Consider the following 7,791-nt stretch of genomic DNA (forward strand, 5'->3'; position numbering starts at 1 on the left):
ATCATCGCTTTTCTTCTTTACGCTTAGCGAAAGAGAGTTAGACAGACAAAATAGTTGCTCTCTGTTCGAAACTACAAGTTCTCTTCTCGGGAAGTGTCAGAACAATGACAGATCGTCATCAAAGTGAATAACGATATAATTTAAATAACATCGTGCGTTACATATAAAACTATGGATGGAATGAAAAGATCTCCCAATCGAAGAAAATGGATTCCAAATGGATGATCAAGCAGCATCAAGTCTTGTTGATTATTGCAAGATGCTTGTCGTGATTGAATACAGAAACTATCGCCATACGTAAACACACTAACACGCATACACAAGTTGCAAAAGTTGGAGAGGAATCTCAAGCAAATCTCGCAAACCATCGCACCAGCATGAAAGTTTCTCCCCCCTTTCTCTCTCGTGCTGCACATACACCGTTGTGATCATCATTCCTGGTGGAGCATAAAACATGTTCAACATATTTTCGCAGTCCGTGGATCTATTTTTAGCACCACTTACAGCCACAAGCCGAATGATTTATTTTAAACTCTCACCAGCTCAACCTCACGCTCTCCGGCCGCTCGTTTTCATCATCTATTGCTACTTCGAGCTGTACGAACTGACCCCGCCGCCTTAAGGAGAAACTACACGCCGAGAGAAGGAGAAGAGAACACATCGTATGTTTTCCTCCGCCAATTGTTCTTCGAATGATCGAAGTAAAAGGAAAGTGTGCTATCAATGAATAGTGAATGCATTGTTCGGTTTCATTGTACTCTTTCCAGCTTCTTGTAAATTTCCGGCTTTCAGCAATGTTATAATGATGGGTGAGCATAGGGTAGCACAGTATATTGAAAAAAATTAATTGTTTACCAATCGATGCTACACCACCATAAAATTATTCTTACTGGGCAGAGAGAAGCACACGAGAAGACATTTAAAAACTACATTAATTGGGTCCTAATCTTACAGAATATAATAAAAACATACGTCATGCTTTAGACATTCCATTTAGCGGTACTTTGTTATCGTGGGGAAATTTAACACGATCATATCATATCGGTTATGTTTTATTACCCACACTCTACATTATTTTGCTATGAACATCTATTTTGTGTAAAACCAGAGTACACCATACGCAATCTTTCAAAACAGAAACTCGAAGGATGACTCATTTAAACGCATTAAAAAAACAGACGACAATCTGTGGATCGTGGGACGATGGCTCGTCTGAAGCTTAAAAAGGAACACACTTTCTTCCCAAGAGAGGACCAGTCATGCGACATTCGGTGCAAACGGACTTTGCCGAACCTGCAGCTAGTGAGATATAAATGATGAAATTCCACGAAACGTCATCAATGGCTTTACGAGATGAAAATGGAATGGCACAAACGACCTGCGATAGAACAACAAACTGGTACATTTGAATTTTCTACCATGTCACATAGAAGCTCTGTGTATAAGAGATATTAATATGAAAGTTTAGTATTGTCAACAAGTTAACATTTTAATGACCGATACTTATTTAAATTAAATAAACTATTAAAAGGCGTTTCTTTTAATGTAAGGCGGCATTGAGGAATTCAATACTATTTTCAGCTTTCTATTTGATACAACATCCTCAGTCAGTCTAAGTCTACCTAGCCACTAATGCCACCTTGACTATCTATGACTTGTGGGAGTACTCATAGCAGAATAGTCATTCGTGCGTATGGGAGCTCGGTCCTTAAGGGACTTGAAATCATCACGGACATATTGTTAAGCCGTGCGAGTTGACGACTGTACCACGGAACCGGCTTTTAGTACAACAAAATTCAACTTAGTTGAAACCAATGCTAACATTTTGATGAAAACAGAGAGTGAAAATGTGGAAGATTTTGAACACAATTCAACAAATCTTACGTTGCACACCAGGCCACCTAAAAAATGTCTCACTAATAATATTACTTTTTTCATTAATATCAATCAGTTAACTGAGGATTTACTGGCGTGTTCTTCTTCTACTTGCTGGAAAAAAATAACCTAATTGTCAGAAAACTGTTGTGGACTTTGCTGAAGGTAAACAGTTCAGTTTTGTGCAAATAAATAAACGCTCCGTTCAATGAAAGCTTGCATGAATCGTGTTTTCAAATTTAAAACATTTTTATCGAAAAGCGATCAATGCTGCCAGCCAGTTTGTGATGATCAATGCTTTAAAAAATGTACTCTGCAGAGCCAAACGCTCCGCATAAGCAGCAGGATGCTATTCGTTAATGAATTACAAATGACATTATGACAGATAAAGTGGATTGTTCTATCCATCCCATCGTCATGTCCGAACATCAAAAATGCTCTAAGCTATGGCAGCATTCAAGGTTGCCGACAAACTTCTCTTATCGTGCCAATAACATCAATATCAGGAGCTCCCGGCATATCTCCCAAGCAGCGAGACCGTGGGCACAAATTGATGCAAAATTATTCCATCATTCGGTTGATTGAGGTCTTCCTGCGAGGTAGTAGTGCCGGTAACACACAAGCACCCTGGACTGTGTGTACCTAGGAACGGGAGAAATGGCGATGTGATTCGCGCTGATTGATTTTCTGTTCCGTTGGAAAAATGGAAATCGAATTTAGAGTTTCCCCTCATCGCTTTGCAAACTGGCAGCGTGAATCATGAGGAGCTCCGAAAAGAGGAAACACTCTGAGGTCAATTCACGCTATCATAAGCGGTGTTTTAGCAGCTAGGGTATACATTTGGTTGCCGAATACTACACAGCTTTCGACAACTTAATAACGTATTTGTGGTGCGTACGTGACTCGTACCATCAACACGGGAAGACGTCTACAATCATCAGCATGATTATGAAATAGACAAGAAATAGCCCAGAAACCTAAACGCAGATAGGCGTTGGGGGGTCTCTGCTTTTCACCGAGTCAAACCTGTCACCATCCTGCCGAATTGCAGCTGCCGGTGAACAAGTGAACGAAACATAAGGTACATTTTTCTTGTGTAAGTTTGATGTTTGTTGTTAGATGTTAATGATGGTTGAAGCAGTAGTTTTCGGAAAAGAGATTTCATTTTTAAAATTTTATAATATTTACATCACTCAAACGTTTCGGTCAATAACGTACGGCACATTAGAAGAAACGACTGCACAGTTGTCATTAAAGTCGACCGACCCCTGATTGGATAACTACGGCCTTATCATGGGATTTTTATAGATATAAACTGATAACTGTAATACCGAGGGAGTGTTTCGTTCGAACCCGATAAATGCTTAGTTTTCCTAGGGCGCTGTCCGAGTTTTCTTAATTGTCAATATTCCTCTGATCCTGTTTTCTATTTCAAGGACGAACTGTTGCACAATTCACACGGCGAATAGTGAAAGTGAGGCAACCACCACCGGATCACCAACACCATTGCACATTTCAATGCATTTCACCACAGGCCACGTTCAAGCGCGGTATCATATCACCCCTTCCTAAATCTACCAACACATGCGTATGAAAGAATGTATGAACTTAACAATGGAAACGCCGCACGATCCACCGCTGCGTACGAACGGGTGGTGGATAACATTGCCGTATAGTATTCACATGCGCACATACACATAAACACAACAAACCCGTGGGGTGTGTATAGCATAGAGAAGTTCACTCCAATTTCACGCACACACGCTTGCTGAGTCACCCCCGGATGTGTATGTGCGCGTGAAAACTGTCTCTGGCGCACAAACCCCTTTTTTGTTTCATTGCGAAGCCGCGGCTGGTTTACACTATTCTCATTTCCACGTGAATCCCACACAAAACCGGTCGACACTGAATGAAGTAGGTACAAAATCGATCCGATTAAATAACGACACCGCTGACAATTAGAAGTAATCGTCGCCATAGCGGATGGAACACGCACACACCTTTGCACGTTTGCTCGACGTCGCGATCGCGAGGAGCAAACACTTTTCGCTTTTCTCGTGGTGACACTTGCACTAAAAACTGAACGCGTGTAAAGCGACTCGTTTAAATGCGGAGGGAAAGAGATAGAATGAAGAAGTAAACTAGCACAACGAACTGCGGAGGATTGTGGTACGGTGCAGTTGATGGCCACATGTCGTGTCGTGTATTTATTTTTATTTTTTGGCTTACTTTTTAACAATTTACCCTCCCACACACACACACACATACACACGAACATGTACGCACGCTCCTGCGCGGGGAATGTTGCAAGTGAATCCCCAAACTTTGGTGACCTTTTACGAGAGTCTAGTCGAGAGTCGAGAGTCGCAAGATAAGACCTACTCTGAACGGTTTGTGCGTTACGCTGGATCAGCAGAGCACACTATTTAAACCGATTTCTTCTTTGGATCTTTCTAGAAGCTCAAGTACTGATGGGTAAGTAGCACAGACACAAAAAAAGAATTGAGTTTGTTTTGGGGTTTCATTCATCTTATCAATCAATTTCGAAATCCTTTTTCATCATTTTCATTCTCACGTTTTCTACAGCATCGTGGCATATGGACATTAACATTTGTACGCGAATGTGTGCCGCCGGCACAAGGAACATTTCTATCGCCAATTTTTTACGCCACATAAGTCACGCACACACGCACACTGCTTCAAATGCACGCGGAACGAGCGCACGAGACTTAAGCCATCGCGCCCCGCCTATGGATAACGCACACACGGAGCAAGTGGAAGAGAGACAGCAAACTGCTGCGTCGACGACACTGGGGTATGTGACGTTGACTTTTTTCTTCGCTTTTCCATTCCACCTCCCAACCACCCTTCCATCTACAAATACACACACACGCGCGCACGCACGCTACATCACACATTAATTCTCGATCACACGCATTCGCGTTCTCTTTCACGCTGCCTTCTTTTGGGGCGGCAACAGGAATGTTCCCCATTTACCCCACTCCCCCATCGCAATCGGTCGAGTGTCGATAGGAGGAGGAAGAATAAGACACTAGATAAAAAAAACTGAGGAACAGAAAAGTTGCAACCCACAAAAAGTAGGCGACAAAGTTTTGCGAACGCACGCGGTACTGCTGCGAGTCCCTGTGATGGAGAACATCGAATTAAATCGCGACATTCCAAGTTGAATAGCTTTAATGCCACCTTACGTTTTACATTGACGAAAAGCAAACTGTTCACGAGAACTTGCGTGGCTGTATGCGCGGTCAAAGTGGTTCACTGTTTCCTCCGGGCGGCTTGCTTAGTAGGCAGAGAGGCCGCGCGCGCGAAACACTTCCTATCGTACGCGTGTCTTCGTTGGAACTGTGAGCGAACCGCGAGCCGTGTTGTCAGTCAAGACCCATACACCGCCGGTTATGCGGTGGTCTCGGTCTTTTTTTTTCGGGGTCTTCGCGTGAGCCGCTCTGAAGTTTTCGCTCTGACATTCGCATCCCAGAGAGGGTGAGAGAGAAACCGGGTAGTGAAGAAACGTACGAACTTGTACGAAACCGCACCATCGCCTCTCGCTATGTTCCGACCGGATGGATGGACGACTCCCCGTGAAGAGCAGACAGGGCTCCAAGCAATGGGCCAACCGTGAGCGAAAAAGAGAGACCAAACGCTGTTTCACCGCTGTGCATGATATAGCGCGGACCTTCATACTGGAGAGCACGAGAGAACCCCCGTCAACGTGAAGCTTGCTTGTGAGATTAATGCGCGGTCGATGGATAGTGCGATGGAACTTCAATCACTCAATTATCCTCCCATCAATTGATCTGCTCTGACGGTGAAGTACAATTTCTCGCCAATATAATGAGGCATTGATAAATACTGTAAGGTTCAAAATTGCAGGAAATGTTACCAAACAAAACGACTCGAGAGACAATCGAACCAGAAACAAGAATGAAAGAGAGTCGTAATGAATGAGCCACGAGCTGAGAATCGGTGAGAGAGGCAACGTTTCGTACGAAGCGAATGCTGGCAGTTAACGAAAGTTCAGGTTAAACAATTTGTGAAATTCGTTTCCTGGAAAGTTCGTGAGCCGATGCAAAGACGGTACAGTATGTCAATAACTCTTTGAAATACTAAAGAGCTTTCCACCGAAACTTAAAGGTGTACAACAAGATACAACAAAACTCATATGCCCAACGGGCGGGAGCCAATAGTACACCTACGGACTCCAGAGTGCACCACTGGGACCGAATGTACTGACCTACAATCGACGTACCACGATGGCTGCAAACTCTAAATAATTGGTCTCTGCGTTGACCTTGTCCAGAATTTACTTTCACAGCCCTATACACTGCAGTTATACGACCTAGCTGGTCAAGAAAGAACAGAAACCGCACCGGAAGTTTGAATAGATTCCTTCTCCGTATGCATAAGTCCTTCATGAATTAACCATTACAATTCGACATAATGCATAACTTTGCTTCTATTTTTATAATAATTTCACGTAGCGACATTTCCACGGAGTGATGCATTGAGGCAAGAAATAAAGCGTAAAGGTAAACAATGTTAAAAGAAAATAGCTGTGATTGATAAGCAGAATAATGTTACCGCAATTACAGGATTTTCCAGCTGTTCTCATTGCTGTGGGACACTTTATGAACTCTTTCTTCCCTTAAATGAACTGAATGTAATGGGAATTTGACTCTCTAGCACCCTTGTTGGACAAATCCAATAGAAATTTCCAAGGAGCCTGTCCGAAATGGGTGCCATATAGTTCAATCTCCAACACATGAAGTTCATTTCCAATGGGAGAGAGTCAAAGAAGTGTCCCACAACTATCAAAACCCCTGGAAAACCATGTAATGAAAAGGTTACACGCAATTTCCTTTGTTAATGGTAGTGAGAAGCAGTTATTTAATAGTGTTCGACAACCTTCATTTGACGCCAACCCATGGAAAGGGCAGGAAACATATATGACCAAAGAAAAGAAATGAGCGCCGTTTTATTTTCGCATTCCAATACAATGCACATTTTCATCGGGTTACATCTGATGCATAACAGTAGCCCCACGAAGAAGAACGCTTCACTTCCGTCCATGGTCACAGCACGCAGAAGTAGATGAAGCACTCGATAAGGGTGAAACTTTCCCGCTGATCTAACTGACGATCATGCAAAGAAAGCACCTGTGAGTTACAGTATGATCGATTTGTTTGCAACTGGATGCAATTTACAAGTTCGAAGAGAACATATTGTTTGTTTGAAGTGTTTCACAGCCCGATCAGTAGTTCATTTTTTTGACAAGCGACCAACTGCAGAACTGTTGCACTTTCTTAAACAGAATAATTAGCACTCTACTGATTGAAATCTGCTTAACTCTACTGATTGACTATATATAACTGATTTTAACACGATTAGGATTCTTCTTATGTATGACCAACGCGGTGAGATGTTAGCTGTATACAGCTGTAAGTCTTATTGGCATTTATGTTTATCACATAGCCGGATACTGATGGCGAAAGGCGACGGGCTAAATGGGAAATGGTTTGTTAAAGTCCATGTCCGGCCATATACAAAGTTACGCACCTACATACCTGGCTGAAATATTAGAGAGGAGTTGTTCCGCTAAGATGCTTTCGTCACTACAATCTACGATGATCAGCATTAGCAGTACAATTGTGTAATATTATCCCTCTCTGTGATTATCCATGAACCCAATTTCACTAATAGGTCCTTTTATGTTCCAGTAAAGAAGAATTCAAAACTCCTTCACAGGCCACAGATGCGAGATCAATAGTTTAGCAGTCAAACATTGTACAACAAACAGCCATACCTTTAAAACAGTGCATTTTAGTACACAGCAACGAAGTTTTAAAGTGCAAACAGATAAAAATATTAAATATTTCTTCTCTCCTAATATGTTACCTT

This window comes from Anopheles merus, chromosome 2R (genome assembly GCF_017562075.2).
Source record: "Anopheles merus strain MAF chromosome 2R, AmerM5.1, whole genome shotgun sequence".
Taxonomy (NCBI): Eukaryota; Metazoa; Arthropoda; class Insecta; order Diptera; family Culicidae; genus Anopheles; species Anopheles merus.